The sequence below is a fragment of the Herpailurus yagouaroundi genome, unplaced genomic scaffold (genome assembly GCF_014898765.1).
Source record: "Herpailurus yagouaroundi ecotype Mexico unplaced genomic scaffold, PumYag 355, whole genome shotgun sequence".
NCBI classification, from domain to species: domain Eukaryota; kingdom Metazoa; phylum Chordata; class Mammalia; order Carnivora; family Felidae; genus Herpailurus; species Herpailurus yagouaroundi.
In genome coordinates, this window is record NW_024412572.1 from 1,249,819 (window position 1) to 1,275,329 (window position 25,511).

The window sequence follows — 25,511 nt, forward strand, 5'->3', positions numbered from 1 at the left end:
TATTTTTTTTAAGTTTTTATTTACTCATTTTGAGAGAGGGGGAGAGAAAGAGAGAGAGAGAACATGTGTAAGTGAGGGAAGGGCAGAGAGAGAGGGGGTGGGGGAGAGGGAGAATCCCAAGCAGGTGCCCCTAACTTCTAGCCCACCTTTCTGGCCGGAGGACCAAGGAAGGGAGGACCAGGGAGCATGGCGGAATCCTTTGGGGCTTTCTTTTTTGCTCTCCTGCCCCTGCCCCTAAGGCAGTTTTAGGGCATATCTATGACAGTGTTATTGATTTCTAGTATTTCTTTTTTAATTTTTCTTGTCATTCCCTCTCTGCTTACATTATCCATACGCTCTTACAAGTTGTCCATGTTCTTCACTTGAGTCATTAGCATGTTAATCATAGTTATTTTTTTTTAATTTTTTTAACATTTATTTATTGTTTTGAGAGACCGAGCATGGGGGCGGGCGGGGCAGAGAGAGAGGGAGACACAGAATCTGAAGCAGCCTCCATCAGAGCTGTCAGCACAGAGCCCGACACGGGGCTCAAACCCAAGAACGCTGAGCCAAAGTCAGATGCTCAACCAACTGAGCCACCCAGACGCCCCATAGTTATTTTAAATTCCTGGCCTAATCATTCTAATCTCTCTGCCACAATTTGAGTCTCATTCTGATGCTGGCTCTGTCTCTTCTTTTTTTTTAAGATTTGTTTTTTTTTATTTTGAGAGAGGGAGAGAACATGAGCAGGGGAGAGGGGAAGAGAGAGAAGGAGAGAGTGAGAGGAGAGAGAGAGAGAGAGAGAGAGAGAGAGAGAGAGAGAGACTCAAGCGGGTTCCATGCTCGGCAAGGAGCCCGAAACAGGGCTCAATCCCATGACCCTTGCGATCATGACCTGAGCCAAAATCAAGAATCTGATGCATAACCAACTGAGCCACCCAGGCGCCCCTTGCTCAGTCTCTTCAAACAGTAGTTTTATTTTTCAGTGTCCCTTGTAATCTTTTCTTGAGAGCCAGATGCGATGCGCTGGGTAAAAGGAATTGAGGTAAATAAGCCTTTAGGGAAAGGTTTGATGTTTATCTGGCTGGGAGTTACACTGTTTGCTATAAGCTATAGGTGTCAGAGGCTAAAATTTCCAGTGGTGTTTTTGTCTCCCATGTTGTCTTTGGGTTCCATAGTGACTTCTTCATTAATAATGTCTCAGATGTGCCATTCTTTCTGTGGTAATCCCATTAGTATATAGCAGCCCATTGATGTGGTGGTGAAGTGTTGGGGGAGGCGAAGCATTCTGCAGGCCTGTCGTTTGATCTCCATTTTTTAGTAAGCCCGTGCTTCCTGGCCGTGACCTTCACCTCTGTCTTCCCTTCTTAGGGGAAGGAGACAGGAAGGCCAGAAGGGGCTGAGGTTGAATATTCCCCTTCCCTCAAGGTCTTTTAGGCTGTGGTAAAATCCCAGTCCTTCAGGCTCGGATTAAATAGTTTCCCTCGAGGGCAGACCTTGTGTAAGTAAGTGAGTAAATCCATCAAACATTCAGTCAGCCAAGCAACCAACCAGAATGCTCTGGGCGTCTTTCCAAATGGCTGCTTTTCTCTTTTTTCCTGCTGGAATCGCAAGGGGATTTTTCTCCAGTCTTCACGGTGAGAACCTGGTACAGGTCCCAACGGTAAAACTCACAAAAGTGTGGGACCCCTGAGGTTTTTACATTCCAGTTGGTCCACACTGAGCCTCCAGCAATTTGCCCGTAGCGGCTGAGGCTGAGGCGTTTCTTCACCGTTACTGGTCCCACAGAGCTTTCTGCTCTTGGGCTTCTGTTCCAGTAAGTTGTGCTCTGTCTCTGCCTGCCGCTCTCTAATTTCGGGAGCAGCAGTTTGCCCGGTGACCTCACGTCTCCAGCAAATCTAAGAAAAGTTGCTGGTTTTCAGTTTGTTCAGATTTTGTTCTTGCTGTGTGGCTAGGAAGGATGGTTTCCAGGCTTCTTACACGCAAGATGGGAAACCGAAGTTCAGACGGTCACTCCTGACAGATCCAGTCACAGGCAGCCTTATTGAGTCACCAGATTTCTCCATCCGTGGACAATGCTCCATTGCTCTCAATTCTGCTATGAATGGGGCTGTGGTGTGTGTGTGTGTGTGTGTGTGTGTGTGTGTGTGTTACAGTTCTAGGCCTTTAAGATATTGGGAGCAAATCTGATCATCTAATTATAAATGCATTTTTAGTGATGATACCTCAATGGCTTACCCGTCTAAATTTCATAATTAAATGTTTTCACTCAAAACAGTAACTGAGCTTGCTTTTCAAGGAATGTGCTAACGTTCCTTGCTCTATTGTATTTTCCCAGCTGCTCAAAGACTCCACCTGACAGCTCTTCCTTCCGCAGGGAGGTGATCTCCTGTTGGATAATACAGAGGAGCTGGCCTTCTTTTAGCGGCACCCGCACCCATGATCGTGAAGGTGCTGGCCACATCACACTGCTGGATGTTCCTCCTGCCTTGGAAACCAGAAACGACTGTGGGCTTCCAAAGCCCGCGCGGCAAGTTGAGAAGCATCACTCAGTCACTGAAACGCAACACACACAGATCTACCCTCACAGAATTCAGCGTACCTCTTTTCTATCTTTATGGCTCACATCCTCAGTCTGTTCAGCACTCCAAGTTTCCTCCTGGAAAAGGTTACGGGTGATGAGACAGTTGTTCTAACAGAAAGAAAGCTTACAGAATGTATCAGGACTCTTTCCGAGCGTTGGCTGAAGCTGTGGATAGTCTATCATTGAGGAGAAGGGTAATTAGATCTCAGCTTCCGATACGGCTCATTAATATCTTCCGTTCCTAGGATTTCTGCTTATTTTTATTTCACAGAGTAGGATATTCACATTTTGTTCTCTTAAGTGCAACCCAGATTCGGTGCATTAATATTGTCTTTTGTTGTTTTAATCTCCAGGGCCTAGCACATGATACGCACTCAATATTTGTTAAGTGTAGGTGGCTTTGCCTGATGAGAAAACATCAGCGTAATAAACAAGCTCCGGAGATTTAGAGAAACATGCACTCATTACATGAAGATGTCATATATATGTGCACGTGTGTGTGTATATATATACATATATATATATGTGTGTATATATATACGTGTATATATGTGTATATATATGTATATATGTATACATATACATGTATATATATGTATATATATACACGTGCACATATATATACACATAAATATAAATATAAATAATATAAATATATACACATATACATTTAAAAGTCAATTCTAAGACACCTACCAGTGCCAGAACAAGGAGAAAAAAAAGCCAACTGGGAGTTCTGTCATGAAAAGAGCAATGTTTTCTAAGTCCTAAGATCCCCGCCTATTAGAAATAGAGCTCGCTGACAATTTTTGCTAAAATGTCAAGGAATCGGAAGGTTTCATGAGATCTGATCACTCACTGACTGCACCCAGAGAGTAGAGTGGGTGGGCCAGGCACAATGGAGAAGGGAATTGAACTTGTAGAAGTCACAGCACTAGAAAGCACAATGCTTTACAAATAGCATTGAGAAAATATTCTAATTCCCAGCATGGGTAAACTAGCAATTCTGAAAAGATTGTTCCCGTGTAATCCAGAGTCAATTCTGAATGCTTTTTTTCAAGTTTCTTTTACTTATTTTGAGAGGGGTGGGGTAGGGGTGGAGAGAATCCCAAGTAGGCTCCATGCTACCAGCACGGAGCCCGATGTGAGGCTCAATCTCAAGAACCACAAGATCATGACCTGAGCTGAAATCAAGAGTCGGGCACTCAACTGACTGGGCCACCCAGGCACCCCTGCATGTTTTTGTGGAAATAAATACTAGGATGCAGATATAGGTCATCTCTCCTGATTTTTATTATAGAATATTCAGGTATCACTGGCACAAAACTATTCCAAATTTGACCCAAGCATCCAAGTGAATGAGTTTGCGTTTCCTTTTTTTCCTCTCAAAAATATATTTAATTACCAAAATAAGAGAAAAATGTTGGAAAAGTCAGAGGCAAAGTACATGAAAACCATTTCAGTGGTAACTAGCCCAAATATAACACAGTAGTTACTCTCATGAGTAATACTGGAACTTCTTTGTATTTATGGTTGCAACCCCCTTCCTACTCATATGCCATTCCTTAGTTATTGATGATGATATTAATTTCTCTACCTGGAAAAGTTCAGTGAAAAGCTTAAACTAAAATATTCTTTAAACACAGGAGTGCTGGGGAAACTCACTCACTTAAGCGTCTGACTCTTGATTTCAGCTCAGATCATGGTCTCATGGTTGGTGAGTTCAAGCCCCACATCAGGCTCCATGCTGACAGTGCAGAACCTGCTTCAGATCCTCTGTCTCCCTCTCTCTCAGCACCTCTCCTGTTCTCTCTCTCTCTCCCTCTCTCTCTCTCTTTCAAAGTAAATAAATAAACTTAAAAAATAAAATAAAATAAACATGTACCTTATAATACTTCCATCTATATGATGTAAAGAACAAAAGATTGTCTAGATTATTCTAAACAATTTTTTATAATTAGCAATTTGTATTAGCACAAATTATTCTTTGCAAAAAAATAAATGTTATTTTTAACACACTTAAAATTACGTTTCTATGTTAGAAAACATTTCCCTCAGCAATTCTGTTTATTTTTAAGTTTTTTTTTATTTTGAGAGAGAGAGAGAGAGAGAAAGAGAGAGAGAATGACTGGGGGAAGGGCAGAGAGGAAGGGGGACAGAGGATCCAAAGTGGGTTCTGTGCTGATAGCAGAGAGCCCAATGAGGGACTCGAACTCACAAACTATAAGATCATGACCTGAGCTGAAGTAGGACGCTTAACCAACTGAGTCATCCAGGCGTCCCTTTGTTTAGTTTATTATTGTGCTTAATCTATCAGTGTGCTAAGGCCACCATAACAAAATACCACGGACCAACGGGTTTAGACAACAGAAATGTATTTTCACACAGTTTTGTAGGCTAGAAGTCTGAGATAAAGGTGTCAGCGTGTTAACTTCTTCTAAAGCCTCTCCTTGGCCCATAGATGCCATCATCTCTCTGTGTCCTCACATGTTCACCTCTTGGTCTGTGTGTGTCTGTACCCTAATTTTCCTACTTTATAAGGATATCAGTCATATTGGATTAGGGGCCACTAAATGACCTAATTTTTCCGAAGTACCTCTTTAAATCCCTATCTCCAAATATAGGCACATTCTGAGGTACTGGGGGTTAGGACTTTGATATATGAATTTGCAGGGACATGATTCAGCCCATAACACTTAGCACATCAGTTATCATATGAAACAAAGGGCCACCTTTGCCCTGTCTAAACCTTATTAATCATAAACTTAGAGTTATTAGAGTCCAAACTAAAGACTTTTTAAAGATTAATTTCCAGAAGCATGTCAAAAGCAAAACCACATACAGTTTTACCTTCCTCTTTCACTCTGAGGTTATTTAACTGTTTCTTGTGAAATAAGTTGTTTTTACGTTCTGGGACTCACTAAGGAGACAAGAAGAAAACGCTTAAGATCTGGGCGTAGAACGTAATATTAGGATATAACACCGGAGAAATCTGTCCTAAGAATTTAGGAAATCTGATCAATTCTTTGTGTGTGTGTTTGTGTGTGTGTGTTCGTGTGTTTGTGTGTGTGTGTGTTCGTGTGTGTGTGTGTGTGTGTGTGCGTGTGTGTGTGTGTATCTTCATATATTCAAGCAGCTTTATTTCGAATAGGAACTTATTGCCTCTTTTATAATTTCAGATCAGCTTCCAAATGTCTCGGAAAGAGACAGTAAATGTTGAGTGAAGAGGAAATCAACTTACCCTATGAAAAGCTGGTCCAAACAATAGTTACTGAGCAATAAAAGAACAGCTAAATTGATAGAGACTGGTGATAATAAAAGTTAATTTTCATGTATCGCTGTTACGGACTTAATGTTTCTCACCCTCTCTTCCCACCCCACCATATTCATATATTGAAATCTTAACACGCAACATGGTGGCATTAGGGCCTTTGGGAAGGAATTACTGTCCTTATAAACGGGATCGCAGAGAGCTCTCTCACTCTCTTTTTACCGTGTGAGCCTACAGTGAGAAGTTGGCCATCCACACCCTGAAAGAAGGCCTTCACCAGAACCCCATCATATTCTGGCACTCTGATCTCAGACTTCCAGCCTCCAGGACTTGAAAAGTAAATTTCTCTTTTTACAAGCCACCCAGTCTATGGTATTCTGATAGAGGAGTCTGAACTAAGACACCACTAAGAATTCTACTGTAATAAACTAAACAATTAAAAACATTATCTGAGAATGTGGAAAACATCATTTTCTTTTTTCTTTTTAAATGTTTATTTATTTTTGAGAGAGAGAGAGAGAGAGTGTGTGTGTGTGTGTGTGTGTGTGTGTGAGAGAGAGAGAGAGAGAGAGCAGGGGAGGGACAGAGAAGGAGACACAGAATCTGAAGCAAGTTCCAGGCTTTTGAGCTGTCAACACAGGGCCCTATGTGGGGCTTGAACTCACAAACATGAGATCATGACCTGAGCCAAAGTCGGATGCCCAACCAACTGAGCCACCCAGGTGCCCCATGAAAACACCATTTTTAAAACTGAATATCAGAATCGTCATTTTTATCCCTGTTTGATTTATTCATGATGCCTTTGGTCAATTGCCTTGCTTCTAGTTTAGCTTCCTTGGTTTTTTTTTTTTTTTTTTAATTTTTTTTTCCAACGTTTATTTATTTTTGGGACAGAGAGAGACAGAGCATGAACGGGGGAGGGGCAGAGAGAGAGGGAGACACAGAATCGGAAACAGGCTCCAGGCTCTGAGCCATCAGCCCAGAGCCTGACGTGGGGCTCGAACTCACGGAGCGCGAGATCGTGACCTGGCTGAAGTCGGACGCTTAACCGACTGCGCCACCTTAGCTTCCTTGGTTTTTGAACGTATCTGCCTTTCCATAGGAATTGTAACAAATTATAGCAATAAATACCTGTCTCAAAAGAAAAAGAATTTTGGAAAAACCAATAGGCTTCATGGAGCTCTTATAAGAGATGTAATAGAGAGAAAAGGAAGGCCAGGTTATGATACAGGAAATTTTTATTTATTTATTTTTTAAATATAATTTATTGCCAAGTTGGCTAACATACATTGTATAGTGTGCTCTTGGTTTCGGGGGTAGAATCCTGTGATTCATCACTTACATACAACCCCCAGTGCTCATCCCAACAAGTGCCCTCCTCAATGCCCATCACCCATTTTCCCCTTTCCCTCCCCTTCCCATCAACCCTAAGTTTGTTCTCGCTATTTAAGAGTCTCTTATGGTTTGCCTCCCTCCCTCTATGTTTGATCTATTTTTTTCCCTTCCCTCCCCCCATGGTCTTCTGTTAACTTTCTCAAGTTCCACATATGAGTGAGGACATATGATATTTGTCTTTCTCTAACTTATTTCACTTAATAATACCCTCCAGTTCCACCCACATTGCTGTAAATGGCTGGATTCCATTCTTTCTCATTGCCAAGTAATATTCCATTGTATATATAAACCACATCTTCTTTATCCATTCATTAGTTGATGGACACTTGGGGCTCTTTCCATAATTTGGCTATTGTTGAAAGCGCTACTATAAACATTGGGGTACATGTGCCCCTATGCATCAGCACTCCTGTATCCTTTGGGTAAATTCCTAGTAGTGCTGAGTCATAGGGTAATGTTTAATTTTTTGAGGAACCTCCATACTGTTTTCCAGAGTGGCTGCACCACTTTGCATTCCCACCAGCAGTGCAAAAGAGATCCTCTTTCTCTGCATCCTCACCAACATCTGCTGTTTCCTGAGTTATTAATTATAGCCATTCTGACAGGTGTGAGGTGGTATCTCAGTGTGGTTTTGATTTGTATTTCCCTGATGATGAGTGATGTTGAACATCTCTTCATGTGTCGGTTGGCCATCTGGATGTCTTCTTTGGAGAAGTGTCTATTCATGTCTCCTGCCCATTTCTTCACTGGATGATTTGTGTTTTGGGTGTTGAGTTTGGTAAGTTCTTTGTAGATTTTGGATACTCACGCTTTATCTGATATGTCGTTTGCAAATATCTTTTCCCATTCTGTCGGTTGCCTTGATAAGGGAAATTTTTAAATCTTTAAGCTCCCAAGAAACTTTTGTTCATTTAGGGTCTCTGCTCTCAAGGAGTCGGGGATTTTGTAAATCAGAACATTTGGTCCATGAATGCAATCAGAAAGAATAATTAGCCCTATTCCAAGAGAAACTTGTTTTGTGAGCTTCTTTTCAAAAGAGAACAAGGCTTTGGTCCCTTAAATTTGATATAAATCCCAGGACCTATCCGTGCATTATGTTTGCAGTAAATATTATGAGGAAATGTAGTAGAGTGTTTAAATATTAAAATTTAACCTTGACCTATTAAGATATGTTTAATTAATATTTTGTCCTTCACTAAAAAGTTTCCTGTATAAAAGTGCAGAGATATCCCATATCCCTTTCTCTATTTATGGAAACTTCAGTTCTTTTATTAGAAAATGATGCATGTTTCATAAAAATAGGGAAAATATTAAAAAGACAATAATAAACACTAAGAATTCTACCATTCTGAGATAATTACTGTTGATGTTTTAGAATGTTTCTGTCAGTCTTTTATTTATCCTTGTCTGGAATATAAGTGAATGTATGTTGTTCATCTGTGTAAAATAAAGATGCTTTGTTCTTATTACATTAGTTTTTTTGAACTAAGTCTAGCATAAATCATGTTGTACAGAAGTCATTTTTCCCTTGATGTTTTTGATTTTCTCGTTGTTTTTCAATAGTTCGGTTTGGATAGGTCAAAGTGAGGATTTCTTCATACATTCCTCTTAATCTTGTCTCTTAATAGGATCATTAGTGGTCCACCATATTCCATACCTTCTTATAAGTAATATGATTTTTAGTAGATGTGTCAGCTATAATTCTGAGCCTTTTTTATGTGATGATGTGACTGGGGCTCAGCCAAGGAATGTGAGCCACCTCTGTGCATCGTACCCGCTCTTTCCCCTTCCGTGAGTGAATACAGATGACTGACCACCAAACAGGTGGAGGAGTCACAAGATGGGATGAAGTTGCATTAACCAGCAGAATCAAATAAATCTGTTATGCAAGTGCAAAACAAATCAATTTTGTTTTTAAGCATTATACATTTTTTGGCTATGATCCAACAGTTTTCAGGTAAACTAACCAGTGAGTGAAAAAGGAGTGTCTGAGAAAGAGGAAGGATACAAGTCATTTATAGGGAAAGACCAAACAGGAACATTTCGGAATAGTGAACACGTGGCATGAAATTGAGTAAAGGACTACAGTGCTTTAATAGTAAAAACTATAGGGGTGGCTCAGTTGGTTAAGCATCCGACTCAATTTCAGCTCAGGTCATGATCTTGTAGTTCATGAGATCAAGCCCTGCATCGGGCTCTGTGTTGATGGTGCAGAGCCTGCTTGGGATTTTCTCTCTCCCTCTCTCTTTCTCTCTCTCTCTCTCTCTGTCCCTCCCCTACTCACGCTACACACTCTCTCTCTCAAAATAAATAAAGAAACTTAATATCTATCTATCATCTATCTATCTATTGGCACTGCTGGTGCCTAAGCCACATGTGAGGTAAAATGAGTCAGATTGTGGTGATATTTGTCTACTGTGTTAAGAATATTTTAAACTCTGGGCCAGCTGTTGTTGTGATATACTAAACAACATGAGCAGAAGAATATAAAGTTACAGTGACGGCCGGGAAACTCTAACAAAGAGGCCAAAAAATATGGTGACTAGTGAACCAAGAAGTTTATTCTGTCTAAGGGAAATGTGTAGGGGCAAGAGGTGGCCTCTGCTGTATCCAGAATCATGGCTGGAAAAGCTGTTCTCTTTGCTCTAAACAGGGCTTCGAATTGAAGAAGATACCCAAAAAAATGGAAAAATATTCCCTGCTCATGGATTGGAATAACAAATATTGTTAAAATGTCCCTACTACCCAAAGCAATCTACATATTCAATGCAATCCCTAACAAAATAACACCAGCATTCTTCACAGAGCTAGAACAAACAATCCTAAAATTTGTATGGAACCAAAAAATACCCTGAATAGCCAAAGCAATCTTGAAAATGAAAACCAAAGCTGGGGGCATCACAGTCTCAGACTTAAAGATGTATAACAAAGCTCTAATCATCAAGACAGTACGGTACTGGCACAAGAACAGACACTCAGATCAATGGAACAGAATACAGAACCCGGAAATTAACCCACAAAAGGTATGGCCAATTAATCTTTGACAAAGCAGGAAAGAATATCCAATGGAATAAAGACAAATTTGTCTCTTCAGCAAATGGTGCTGGGCAAACTGGACAGCGACATGCAGAAGAATGAACCAGGACCACTTTCTCACACCACACACAAAAATAAACTCAAAATGGATGAAAGACCTAAACCTAAGACAGGAAGCCATCAAAATCCTCGGGGAGAAAGCAGGCAAAAACCTCTTTGACCTCAGCTGCAGCGACTTCTTACTCAACACATCTCCAGAGGCAAGGGAAACAAAAGCAAAAATGAACTATTGGGACCTCATCAAGATAAAAACCTTTTGCACAGTGAAGGAAACAACCAGCAAAACTTAAAGGCAACTGACAGAATGGGAAAAGATATTTACAAGTGACATATTGGATAAAGGGTTAGTATCCAGATTCTATAAATAACTTATCAAACTCCATACCCAAATAAACAAATAATCCAGTGAAGAAATGGGCAAAAGACATGAATAGACACTTCTCCAAATAAAACATCCAGATGGCCAACCGACACATGAAAAAATGCTCAACATCACTCATCATCAGGGAAATACAAATCAAAAGCACAATGAGATGCCACCGCACCCCGGTCAGAATGGCTAACATTAATAACTTAGGCAACAACAGATGTTGACGGAGATGCGGAGAACAAGGATCTCTTTTGCACTGCTTGTGGGAATGTAAACTGGTGCAGCCACTCTGGAAAACAGTATGGAGGTTCCTCAAAAGATTAAAAATAGAACTACCCTACGACCCAGCAATTGCACTATTAGGTATTTATCCAGGGATAAATAAGGTACAGGTGTGCTGTTTCAAAGGGCCACATGCACCCCAATGTTTATTGCAGCGCTATCGACAATAGCCAAAGTATGGAAAGAGCCCAAGTGTGCATCGATGGATGAATGGATAAGGAAGATGTAGTGTATATATATATATACATATATATATATGTGTGTGTGTGTGTGTGTAGTATATTATATATGTATAGTATATGTATGTAGTATATACATATGTATATACAATATAGTTACATATATATACACAATGCAGTATTGCTCGGCAATCAAAATGATAAAATCTTGCCATTTGCAACTACGTGGATGGAACTAGAAAGTATTATGCTAAGCAAAATTAGTCAGGGAAAGACAAAGATCATATGACTTCACTCATATGAGAATTTAAGATACAAAACAGACGAACATAAGGGAAGGGAAGCAAAAATAATATAAAAACAAGGAGGGGGACAAACCATAAAAGACTCTTAAATACAGAGAACAAGCTGAGGATTGCTGGAGGGGTTTTGGGAGGGGGGTTGGGCTAAATGGGCAAGGGGCATTAAGGAAGACACTTGTTGGGATGAGCACTGGCTGTTATACACAGGGGATGAATCCCTGGAATCTACTCCTGAAATTGTTATTGCACTATATGCTAAGTAACTTGGATATTAATTAATTAATTAATTAATTAATTAAACAGGGCTTCTAAGGTGACCTCAGTTGGTTCCATTTCCAAGTCAAGGACAGAGAAAACATTTCCCTTTTAGCCAATGACATGGATTCAGCATGGATCATTTGTTAGCATTCTACTGGTTCAGTCACTACAGCAACAGCTACTACGACCTGCTATAGCTACTACTTGCTTCCAGGGAAGTTAAGAAACATAGCCTCTTGCTGAAAAGCCATGTGCCCAGGAAGAAGAAAAACACAGATTCGGGGAGCGAGCAAAGAACTTTGTTCCATGTACTTCTTAACATGCACCTCTTCAAAATGAGAGAGATTACACCAGGGAATCTTCATTCTTTTTTAGTATGGAAGTTGATCCAATGAATGCCACAGTATAATAGTACTAAGATAGTTGAGGAAGAGCCAACAGAGACCTTTATGCAGAGAAAGAACATGTTAAAACATGATTTTTAGGCTAAGTGGGATGAAATGTGGAACATAGCATGAAAAGGGGACGGATTAGCTCCATAGTCTGAATTGTGAAGCAGTTATAATTGCACAGAAGAAAAATATGATGCGCCGGGGGGGGCCAAAAAGCTTGAGGAAGAATAAGAAAAGCCACAGCAGTTCCTCCCCCACACATCTGTGAAACAATGTTCCATTGTAGGATGGGGGAGGAGCATGGCGCTTGTGCAAGAAAATGTTGTAATCTGGACAAAACACTTCAGAATATTTATGTGATTTGTGAAATCATTTTGGGTGGAGGGAGGAAAGGCTCAGCTCTGGTCCTGGAATCAGTGTCTGCTTATGCTGGTAAGAATCGTGAGCATCTCTTTACCTACGACAGTGAAACCACATGTTGCACTGAGAAAGGAATTAGCACAGGTCACTCACATAGGACAACAGACGTGTGCTTGGGACTTTGATTTATTAAAAGAAATGGGGGGGGGGGGTGCCTGGGTGGCTCAGTTGAGCATCTGACTCGTGATTTTGGCCCAGGTCACTGGATCGAGCCCCACGTTGGGCTCCTCAATGAAAGTGGAGCCTGCTTGGGATGCTCTCAGTCCCTCTGCCCTCTCCCCAACTCACGTGGTCTCTCTCTCTCTCTAAAAAAAGTTTTTTTAATTAAAAAAAAAAGAAACGAAATGAAAGAGGATAGATGTTCAGTAAAGAATTCCTTAAAGCATAGCGCTTTTCTGAGAATATCAAAACGTTTATTATCAATTTTCATTTCCATACACACAAATAATGAGGGTCTCAGAAGCTGTTTCCTGTCAGAGACAGCACATCACAGAGGATCCCTTACAGGTAAAGCCACTCTCAAACTGATATTACGAGGCCGACTTCCTGGGTTCTGTCTCCTACCACCTTCACAATGAGGTGAGTGATCTTGTCTCATCCTGGCTTCTGCCCCTCTCAGAGCTTCTCTCCCAGGTAGCTGAAGAGGATGGCCTGAAACAGAAAGAATGCTCTTTGGCTAAAGCTTAATGCAGCAAAATGACAGAACCCTCTTTAAGCACATCCAATTTCAAGAGATGCAGACTGCAAATATTTCAGAACATCAATAAATATCTCTCAGCCTTTATATCAGGGTAGAGTTATGTGGCTCACGGGCCATAGTCTGGTAAATACTTACAAGAGATTATAGCCACACAACCACTGTGTGCAAAACTGTCTCCCTGTCTAATCAGTAAGGACATGAGGGCAAAGAGGCAAACATTTCATTTTGCAAAATATGGATAAATTCACAAGGAATGGAAGGTAGGAAAATGCAGCTCCAACCATCATGCCTGTCTTGATTTTCCAAAATCTCCATGTGGATAACCCCAGCCTTGTTTATCCCCAAATAAATAGGAGTGATTACTTGAGCTTCATGAATAAGTTTACCAAAAACCATGCAACTCTCATCTTACCCATTCTGTAATTGGAAAGATTAGAGCTTATATTTTCTGTGGTTCCTTCTAGATCTAACTGCCTATGTGTATGTCTACTGTTCTCCTAAAATCTGATATCTAACTCATTGAAACTCCATATCTATCAGGAAAGTCTTAATTGGAATTACTAGGGTCAACAGTCACCAAAAGTCAAACATGTCACAAATGTGCCAATATTTTAAAATTTGAACAGATTACCCACAATTCATCACACCTGGAGTTAGTGCAAATGAATCATGACATTCTGAGGAACTAACATTTGAATTTAGGGATGTGTGCATCAATGACTGAGAATGTAGGCAAGAGAGAAGGGAAGAGTATGATTTCTTTTTTTTTTTATATGAAATTTATTGTCAAATTGGTTTCCATACAACACCCAGTGCTCATCTCAACAGGTGCCCTCCTCAATGCCCAGCACCCACTTTCTCCTCCCTCCCACCCCCCCCCCGTCAACCCTCAGTTTGTTCTCAGTTTTTTTTTAATTTTTTTTTTCAATGTTTATTTATTTTTGAGACAGAGAGAGACAGAGCATGAATGGGGGAGGGGCAGAGAGAGAGGGAGACACAGAATCGGAAACAGGCTCCTGGCTCTGAGCCATCAGCCCAGAGCCCGACGCGGGGCTCGAACTCACGGACCGCGAGATCGTGACCTGGCTGAAGTCGGACGCTTAACCGACTGCGCCACCCAGGCACCCCTGTTCTCAGTTTTTAAGAGTCTCTTATGCTTTGGCTCTCTCCCTCTCTAACTTTTTTTTTTCCCTTCCCCTCCCCATGGGTTTCTGTTAAGTTTCTCAGGATCCACATAAGAGAGAAAACATATGGTATCTGTCTTTCTCTGTGTGACTTATTTCACTTAGCATCACACTCTCCAGTTCCATCCACGTTGCTACAATAGGCCAGATTTCATTCTTTCTCATTGTCAAGTAGTATTCCATTGTGTCTATAAACCACGATTTTTTTATCCATTCATCAGTTGATGGACATTTAGGCTGTTTCCATAATTTGGCTATTGTTGAAAGTGCTGCTATAAACATTGGGGTACAAGTGCCCCTATGCATCAGCCCTCCTGTATCCCTTGGGTAAATTCCTAGCAGCGCTATCTTAGCCCAGGGTCATTGAAAGGTTTAAGACCCAGAGATGAGGAACTGTTTTCCCAGATCATGTATTAACCACACGCTTTATTCAGCCTCTGTGAGGATAAAGGGGAATGACAGAAATGCCTTGCAAAGGACACAGCTGATGTGTAGGAGAGAGAGGAACTCACTCGGCTTCTGAACTCTCAGAAAGGATAGTTATTCTAACGTCAACTTTCCTTGGCCACTTACAAGAGGCCCCGGATGATCAAGCTGTGTCTCTTCACCCCTCCATGAAGGCGATACCCCTCTCACCCATGGCTGCAATAGGAAAAGTTCTAGACAGAGGCACCCATTTGACTCTTTTGAAATTATCACTTGAGATATTGTTGTTCTGACTTTGGGTTCTTACGGGCAAATGTGTCTCAAGAACAGTAGCAGAGTGGTAGAGTGGAGCATGAATTGGGGAAGTGGAGACATTTATACAAATGACTAAGAACTACAGTGAGTTATTGTGAAATTTGGGGCAACTCAACTTCTTCAACTACCATACTACATTATATATTCTCATGTATATAATGGCAATGTTGTGATAGATGGCACTGTTGTGTGGTTGCTTACAATTAAAATTACCATATACTTTGGTTATGTTGGGGGTGTGGCAGATACAAATACATGGTCTCCCACTCTTCCCTTGAGTTAACGAAAACATTCTCAAATCCAAATACTTCCTTCAGCCCAAAATGTATTTCCCACCTGTTTTACTTACCTCACAGCAACACAATAACCTTTTATATACCAGACATTTCAATTTTATGAGAGGAAACCTTGGTCAAGGTATTGGTAGGACATGTAACATTCATATTGAGGGTCGGAGATGGTGGGCACAGAGAACCCAAGAATCTGGTGCTTTCTCTCCCCGTGATGCCATGAAGGGCCATAGAACAGCACAAAGGAGGGAAGAACTGACCCTACGTCGAGAGGCAAGTCACCTCATATACACAGTCTATGGAAGTTACTAGTTAACAGATGATGAGAATGATCTTCAATCTTTCTCTGAAAGTCTCGTCTCTATAGATGAGAGGATCCTGGGATCCTTCTATCTTTATTCCTATTTCAAAACCAAATTTATAACCACTGCCTGGTTATAAATCATTCCTTTCCTTTCACCCTCTAGCATGTTAATATGGAAATTTCATCACTGAGTCAGTTGAAAGGGACCTTTAACAATAGAAAGAGAAACATCACAGAAATAGACAAAAAGGAGAAATGTTTCCACTCACAGGAATTAATGACAGCTCAGAAGAAAAAGTCAGTTTGATACATTTTCTCCCCAGAAAGAAGGCTCAGAGGACTTAGGTTTACCTGAGACAAAGGGGAGGTCATTTACAGAGCCTATGGGGACTGTCTCACTAAGACCAGATTTCTGCACGTCTAAACTGCTTAGCATATGGGCTTTGGAACTCACCAGAGCTGCCAGGTTTTTGTACAGAAGAACCTAGAGGTGAAGGCAAAGAATACTCACCTGGCCTTTCCAGATGGTCCATCTTTATAATTTCGTCATCTTTATCATTACACAGAGAATTACACAGGGACCATCTGTACCTGAGCAGGACTAAGACAAAGTTCCCTGGATCAGAGACAAATACTTGGAAACTCCCTCATGGGTCCCCAGATTCTATAGGGTTTTTCATATTCTTATACCTGGTCATTAACCTCAGCTCAGTCAGGGCCCCAAATACTTCCTCAGACTCCACAGGCATACCGAGAACAGACTTCTTAGCCTGATCCTGAACTCTGTCCCTAGGTATTTCTATCATACATGAAAGTATGATTTTTTAAGAACTCTTAGCCCAGGGACATTGAAGGATTTAAGGCACAGGGATGAGGAACTGTTTTCCCAGATCATGTGTTAAGGGACATATTTTCAAATACCTCATATTTTAATGGATCCCTCCCCTCGTCTTCCGGGCCCCACATTAAGACTCACATTTCCTTATGTGTTCATCAACCTCACCGAAGAAGGGAAAAAAATGAGAAAAAGAAAATAAAAAGAACGGTGATGGTAAGCCACATTTAGGGGCAAGCAGAGAGAGAGGGAGACACAGAATCAGAAGCAGGCTCCAGGCTCCAGGCTCTGAGCTGTCAGCACAAAGCCCGACGTGGGGTTCAAGCCCACGAACCATGAGATCATAACCAGAGCCGAAGTCAGACGCTTAACCAACTGAGCCACTCAGGCGCCCCAGGAAGAAAACTATCAGGCCATCTTAAATCTCAGTTTAAGTCCCAGAGGTTGGGTTGCAAGGTATATTTGTTAATAAATACATCAGGCTTCTCACCCCGCAGGGAACGTTTTGGAAGAGCAACAGTTTTCTGGGAAGGACATTAGGACTAGGACCTTCATATCACACATGAAATATATGGGTTTAAGTAATCAAGATTTGGGGGAAATAAATGGAAAGCTATTGGGATTGTAGTGTGCTTTTAGAAAGGTAAGGAAGAAGATGGTTTCCAACTTGGCAATGATTTCAAAAGGGTGGGATCTCAGCTTGAGCCAGGTTAAGCCCTCCTGACCCAGCACCCTGAAGAATCCCTGTGAAGAACAGAAAATGAAGTAATGAGAGAAGTATTGCCACGTACATTACAGTGTACTAGAATCACTAGGATTCTCAGGAAGATAAGCAGAGAGCTCCCCTGTGCACTGACCGGGCAACTGAGCTGTATTACCTCTTACAAATTCCTCACTATCCCTGCTATCTCGTATGCTCTCCCTCAACAGCAGGGGCTGGAAGACTGAGAACTACATTTCCCGCAAACCTGTACGGGTGGAATCTGGGCCAGGTTGCACTGTGCTGGGTTCTCCTGTCTGTGGGAGATTTTGTTTTGTAGGGGCCTTTGCACTTGCCCTGAAATTCGCTAGACTTGGTTTTGCAACACGGTGCAGTGGTTTCCTGAGGTTTTTGAAACTTCATGATGAGGAATTTGTAAGCATATAATTTCCCGTAGTAAACCACTTCCTGCTTTAAATACCTAGACGGCTGTTTGATGTCTAATTTTAGAGCCCTGGGTCTCCTTAAATTCATTCAACCTGGAGAAGGATTATGTTTGGGGGAGCAGGGCAATAGGGCCTCAGAGTTGTATTCTCTCATTCCAAAGTAGTGAAACATGAAGAATGAAACATTTGCAAGAAATTTGTTGGGTTGCTAGACAGAAAAAAAGAGAAAGTAAAAGAAATTACACTGAGTAGGAAATAATCAGAAATTTAGAAAACCGAGGGGGGTGGGGAAGATGGCAGCATAGGAGGGCGCTGGGCTCACCTCGTCCTGCCGATCCCTTAGATTCCACCCACACCTGCCTAAATAACCCAGAAAACTGCCAGAAGGCTAGCAGAACGGACTCTCCGGAGCCAAGCATAGACCAGAGGCCCACAGAAGAGGATCCACCCCCGCTAATATGCCAGATCCCATGAAGACAGCACCACAAGCCTGGCAGTGTGCAAGTAGCCTGGACAGGGGCCACACCACTCAACAGCGAGTCCTGCCCCTGGGAGAGGGGAAGATAAGGTACACACCAGTCTGACCATGGCCCCAGCAGTGGGCTGGGGACAGACATCGCATGACTGCAGCCCCACCCACCAACCCAAGTTACTCCAGACAGCACAGGGGAAGTGCCCTGCAGTTCCACGCCACCCCAGGGACTCCCCAAAATGATGAAACGGAAGAACTCTCCTCAAAAAAACTCCAGGAAGTAGCGACAGCTAACTAATTGATCAAAAACGATTTAAGCAATATAATGGAACAAGAATTTAGAATAATAGTCATAAAATTAATCACAGGGCTTGAAAAAAGTATAGAGGACAGCAGAGAATCTATTGCTACAGAGATCAAGGGACTAAGAAATAGTCACGAGGAGCTAAAAATGCTATACATGAGGTGAAAAATAAAATGGAGACAACCACAGCTAGGATTGAAGAGGCAGAGGAGAGAATAGGTGAATTAGAAGATAAAATTATGGAAAAAGAGGAAGCTGAGAAAAAGGAAGATAAAAAAAATCCAGGAGTATGAGGGGAGAATTAGAGAACTAAGTGATGCAATCAAACAGAACAATATCCGTATAATAAGATTCCAGAAGAGGAAGAGAGAGAGAAAGGGGCTGAAGGTGTACTTGAACAAATCGTAGTTGAGAACTTCCCTGCTCTGGGGAGGGAAAAAGGCATTGAAATCCAAGAGGCACAGAGAACTCCCTTCAGACGTAACTTGAATCGATCTTCTGCACGACATATCATAGTGAAACTGCACAACATACAAGGATAAAGAGAAAATTCTGAAAGCAGCTAGGGATAAACATGCTCTAACTTATAACAGGAGACCCATAAGATTAGTGGCAGACCTATCTACTGAAACTTGGCAGGCCAGAAAGAAATGGCAGGAAATCTTCAATGTGATGAACAGAAAAAATATGCAGCCGAGAATTCTTTATCCAGCAAGTCTGTCATTGAGAAGAGAAGGAGAGATAAAGGTCTTTCCAAACAAAAACAAGAAATTCATCACCACTAAACCAGCCCTACAAGAGATCCTAAGGGAGATCCTATGAGACAAAGTATCAGAGACATCGCTACAAGCATGAAACCTACAGACATCCCAATGACTCTAAACCCATATCTTTCTATAATAACACTGAATGTAAATGGACTAAATGCTCCAACCAAAAGGCATAGGGTATCAGAATGGATAAAAAAACAAGACCCATCTATTTGCTGTCTACAAGAGACTCATTTCAGACCTGAGGACACCTTCAGATTGAGAGTGAGGGGATGGAGAACTATCTATCGTGCTACTGAAAGTCAAAAGAAAGCTGGAGTAGCCATACTTATATCAGACAAACTAGACTTTAAATTAAAGGCTGTAGGGGCGCCTGGGTGGCGCAGTCGGTTAAGCGTCCGACTTCAGCCAGGTCACGATCTCGCGGTCCGTGAGTTCGAGCCCCGCGTCAGGCTCTGGGCTGATGGCTCAGAGCCTGGAGCCTGTTTCCGATTCTGTGTCTCCCTCTCTCTCTGCCCCTCCCCCGTTCGTGCTCTGTCTCTCTCTGTCCCAAAAATAAATAAACGTTGAAAAAAAAATTTAAATTAAAGGCTGTAACAAGAGATGAAGAAGGGCATTATATCATAATTACAGGGTCTATCCATCAGGAAGAGCTAACAATTATAAATGTCTATGCGCCGAATACAGGAGCCCCAAATATATAAAACAATTACTCACAAACATAAGCAACCTTATTGATAAGAATGTGGTAATTGCAGGGTACTTTAATACTCCACTTACAACAACGGATAGATCATCTACACACAGGATCAATAAAGAAACAAGGTCCCTGAGTGATACATTGGATCAGAATGACTTGACAGATATACTTAGAACTCTGCATCCCAAAGCAACAGAATATACTTTCTTCTCAAGTGCACATGGAACATTCTCCAAGATAGATCACATACTGGGTCACAAAACAGCCCTTCATAAGTATAAAAGAATTGAGATCATACCATGCACACTTTCAGACCACAATGCTATGAAACTTGAAATCAACCACAGGAAAAAGTCTGGAAAACCTCCAAAAGCATGGAGGTTAAAGAACACCCTACTAAAGAATGAATGGGTCAACCAGGCAATTAGAGAAGAAATTTAAAAATATATGGAAACAAATGAAGATGAAAATACAACAATCCAAATGCTTTGGGATGCAGCGAAGGCAGTCCTGAGAGGAAAATACATTGCAATCCAAGCCCATCTCAAGAGACAAAAAAATCCCAAATACAAAATCTAACAGCACACCTAAAGGAACTAGAAGAAGAACCGCAAAGACACCCCAAACCCAGAAGAAGAAGAGAAATAATAAAGATCAGAGCAGAAATAGACAATATAAAATGTAAAAAAACTGTAGAGCAGATCAATGAAACCAAGAGTTGGTTTTTTGAAGAAATTTAGAAAACCGAAATAGGAAAGACATGCACAAACCCAGAGATGAAGATGAGAAAAATTATTTAAAACTTTCTAGGGGCACCTGGAGGGCTCAGTTGGTTAACGATCTGACTTCAGCTCGGGTCATGATCTCACCGTTTGTGAGTTCAAGCCCCGCGTCGGGCTCTCTGCTGTTAGCACAGAGCCTGCTTTGGTTCCTCTGTCTCTCTCTCTCTCTCTCTGCCCCTCCCCTGCTCTCACTCTCTCTCTCTCAAAAATAAAATTAACATTTAAAAAAAACTTTTTAAAATAATCAATATTAAAAAAAGAATCAATAAAATCTAATAAATAACATATAAAAAGAGAACAAGAAAATGGAAAATGGAAAAAGAGAAATGTGCCCCCAGAAACTGCAGGAGCACTTTTGAAGAAAAAAAGATACACAGACATACCAAGAGACAACGCTCCATGCAAAGAAACAGATGCAGACACACACACACAAAAACAATATCCCATGGCCATTTTGAATAGCATCTTAATAGGCAGCCATACAGTTTTGTGAGCATCAAAGTGAATTGAAATCTAACAGTTCTTTCTCAAAAGTTATTGTAGGGGCGCCTGGGTGGCTCGGTCGGTTGAGCATCTGACTTTGGATCAGGTCATGATCTCACAGCTCGTGAGTTCGAACCCCGCCTCGGGCTCTGTGCTGACAGTTCAGAGCCTGGAGCCTGCTTTGGATTCTGGGTCTCCCTCCCTCTCTACCCCTCCTCTGCTCATGCTCTGTCTCTCTCTGTCTCAAAAATAAATAAACATTGGAAAAAATTGTTTTAACTTATTGTAATTATTATACAATGAAGGGACTTTTCCAGACAATTTTAACATTGAATGCAATGCGGAAATCTGTCACATAACTGTTCTGACAGGTAGTGCCAGACCTTTCTTTAGAATTTCTTTTTTTTTTTAAGTATGAAATTGATTGTCAAATTGGTTTCCATACAACACCCAGTGCTCCTCCCAACAGGTGCCCTCCTCAATGCCCCTCACCCACCCTCCCCTCCCTCCCAGCCCCCATCAACCCACAGTTCGTTCTCAGTTTTTAAGAGTCTCTTATGTTAGTCTCTTTCATCTCGCAACAACTTATTCCGAATCTCCAAGCAAGATGTCACTTCCCTCTTTTTCCCTCCCTCCCCTTTTCCTTTCCTTCTCTCCCCCTTCCTCCTTCTCTCTCTCCACAATCGCTTATATACCTCTCCAACTAGAGGTTTCCACACAGAGGCTTTAATGACCCATCATGACAAAAATATTGCACTTGGTTAAAAGAGGGGAACAGAGAGGAAGAGCCGGTAAGTAGACATATGTGGTAGGTAAGAATGAGTGAGAATCATGTGGAGGAACTTCCATGAAAATGGTTCCATTGGTAATGAAGCAGCAGCATTTGGGGGGCCATGATGCTTTGGGTCGAAAGAGGAAATCTATACCAATCTATACCAATCCCTTCCCTATGCGTCTGACTTCATGAAACTATAGTCTACGCTAAGATGTGAAAGGAGCCTGGCACTTATATAAGACAACAATCTGGACAGAACATTTCAGAACGTTCTGATGAATTAGCTGTGTGATCATCTTGGGTGGGGAGGAGGAGGACTCAGCTGTGGTCCTGGATTAAGTGTTTGCTTTTCTTCCCCTGAAAGAATGACTCTACATGTTGTTTAGGAGAATAAGAGAATGTAAGTCATTCGCCTAGGATTTTGCCTGAAAATGGGAAATGTGAGATTTGGATTGACTATAAGCAACTGAGGGTAAGTTCGACAAAAAAATTCCTGGCAACATAGAACTTTTCTGAGAGTCTCAAAATATTTATTATCTTTCTCTCTCTCTCTCTTTTTTTTTTTTTTTTCAGTATAAACATACATAATGAGGGACTCAGAAGCCCTCTCATGTCTGGAATACGATGTCACAGGTGATTCCTTACAGGCTCAGCCACTCTCAAACTGATGGCCCAGGGGTGCAGATGTCAGCCTCAGAATCCCTTGCTACCCTCACAAGTAGAGAGGGATCTTTTCTCATCCTGTCTTCCTTCCTTCCCAGAACGTCTCTCCTTGGAGACTCCAGAGGGCAGCCTGAAACAGGAAGAAAATTGTTTGATTATAACTGTGACCCAGCAGAATGGTGGTACCCATTTGGGACAGCAGACACAATGAAACAGAGGCAGATCATAAAATTTTCTGTACATCATTAAGCACTCAGCAAAATCCTGTCGGGACAGGATTATATGACTCTCGACCTATAGTCTGGGAAACAGTTGTCACAAGAGATTATTGTTTCTCAAGATGAATGTATAAGAAATGTTTTAATCTCTAAAGCATTTGTTCCTCAATGGCCAACCCTTTCTTGTGACTTTGTCCTGATTCTACCTATGAAGATAACCCCACCCTTTATAATAATAAAGCTATATAATGTTACTGTTATAGAATCGTTATATTGTTATAATAATTATATAATGGGAGTTGTCGAATGAGCTGTAAAAGTCAGTCCTCACCAAAGAGCCCCCAACTTTCACCTTCCATAGCAGAGAGAAAACAGAAGTTTAACATGTAACATTCTTATTGAGGGGGTGATATGAGGGACACGAAGAACTCAGTGATGTCTAAGTTCAAGGACCAAAAACGCAAGAATCTGGTGTGTTATCTCCCTGTGATGTCACAAGGGAGTCACAGAAAAGCACAAAGAAAGCTAGAGCTGACCTTACCTAGAGAGGCACGCACACAATTTTCAGGAATTATGGTCACCTGGTGGTCAGAATGTCCCCCTGAACAGTGGACTTCCAGCCTCCTCGGGCTATTTGTACGATGATCTATCCCTACAAGGTCCTTCTGCACTTATCCCTGTCACAAAGGCAACTTTATAACAGGTGCCTGGACAAGAGTCACCTAATTTTTTTTTAATGTTTATTTATTTTTGAGACAGAGAGAGACAGAGCATGAACGAGGGAGGGTCAGAGAGAAAGGGAGACGCAGAATCGGAAGCAGGCTCCAGGCTCCAAGCTCTCAGCACAGAGTCTGACGTGGGGCTCGAACTCACTGACCGTGAGATCGTGACCTGAGCCGAAGTCAGATGCTCAACCGACTGAGCCACCCAGGAGCCCCACCTAATTTTTTTTTTTTTTAATGGTAGCTTCGTCAACGAAACTATCAGGAGAAACATCACAAGTATAGATGAGTAAAGAGAAACTTTTCCACCTACAGGAGACCCTAGATTCTGAAGTCAGTGAGGCCTCAGAACCAAACTTCTGCTTGAAAACTGTTCTCCCTAGAGAGAAGACTCAGAATTCCTAGGCTAAACAGAGTGTGAGGGGGCTGTCTCGCAAAGACTAGATTTGGATGTGGAGTTCTCGGCCATCTAGCACATTGACCATGAAAGTTACTAGAGCTGACAGTTTATGGACACAATGAGCCCATAGAGAAGTGAAGGGCAAAGAATACTCACCTGGCCTTCTCAGATGGCCCATCTTTATCTCATTTCCTTTATCCTTACGCACAGCATCATGCAGAGAATACCTGCATCTAAGCAAGACTAACACGAAGCATGGTGGGTCAGAGACCATCATCTGAAAATTCCTTCATCTGTCGCCAGATTACACAGAGTTTCCTGTGAATTTATACCTGGGCCTTACATCAACTCAGGCAGGGCCCTAGATACCTCCTCATGCTTTATACATGTACCACAGATGGGCTTCCTAGTCCAGTCCTGGCCTGTGTCCCCCAGATACTTCTAGCACCTGTAAGATTAGGATTTCTAAGACGTTTAGCCCTGGGTCATTAAGACCTTGAAGTTCAGAGAACAGCAAACATTGTTTCCATGTCCCCCGCCTTACAATGTGTACCTTCTCACTCCACACACACATTCTCTCATTCAGCTCCCCTGTGTCCTAAGGCCGAGGGGAAATATACTCACATTTCTTTATATACTGTTCAATCTCAAGTAAAAAGGGAGAGAACATGACAAAGAGAAAAAATACAAAAAGCATAGCAAACAGGGCGTAGAGCCAAGGAACACCATTTGGGAGTAAATTGGCCCCGGGTTCAACTTCCGCCATTGAGATCTGAGAGAAGGCACGGAATTCTCTACCCCAGGCTGTCTCACCTCCTAGGTGATCCAGGTGATGAAGTCACAGCCTCAGGCACAATGGGAGGGATGAAGATCTGGATGGGGATTGGCCAAGCCTCATTCTATACATGCTGTATAGAAACAAGGAATCTCAGGGAGCTTAGAAGCCACAGCTCTATTGAACCAAAAATACGAGACTATCAGGCCAAAGCGGCAAGAAGGTAGATTGTTCCATAGATATTCAGAGTGTTCCGTTCACCGCACCGGAACCGTATCCATTCACAAAATGAAGGAACTGTTTTCCTAGACTTCACAGTCCCAGAGCTAGTCTTTGTCAGCAGAATGATGTCTAAGTTGAAAGACCAAATTTTCCTGAGGAGAGAGTTCAGATCCTTCCCTAGAAGCTCGGAAATAGCTTGTCTTTGTGTGCTCATCATGTCAGGACTGTGTGTCACATGGATCATGGGAACTTCTCCCCAGTCATGTCAATGGGGAGGGAAGAGTTTATTTTCTTCTTCTTTTTTTTTACTGTTTATTTTTTAAGGGAGGGACAGAGAGAGTGGGGGAGGAACAGTGGATCCAAAACAGGGTCTGTGCTAACAGCACAGAGCCCGATGCAGGGCTCGAACTCTCTGCAACCGTGAGATCATGACCTGAGCCGAAGTCCGGAGCACAACCGACTAAGCCACCCAGGTGCCCCAGGAAGAGTTTATTTTC

General features: G+C 41.8%; 1 long non-coding RNA gene across 1 annotated transcript; it reads right to left on the reverse strand.

The window, feature by feature from the left end:
• Window positions 1-22,522: 22,522 nt before the first annotated feature.
• On the reverse strand, window positions 22,523-24,826 carry LOC121022092 (uncharacterized). The gene is made up of 2 exons (XR_005786808.1): window positions 24,642-24,826; window positions 22,523-22,807 (listed from the first exon to the last, which is right to left on the reverse strand). It is a non-coding gene; the product is annotated as an uncharacterized LOC121022092 (long non-coding RNA).
• Window positions 24,827-25,511: the final 685 nt, after the last annotated feature.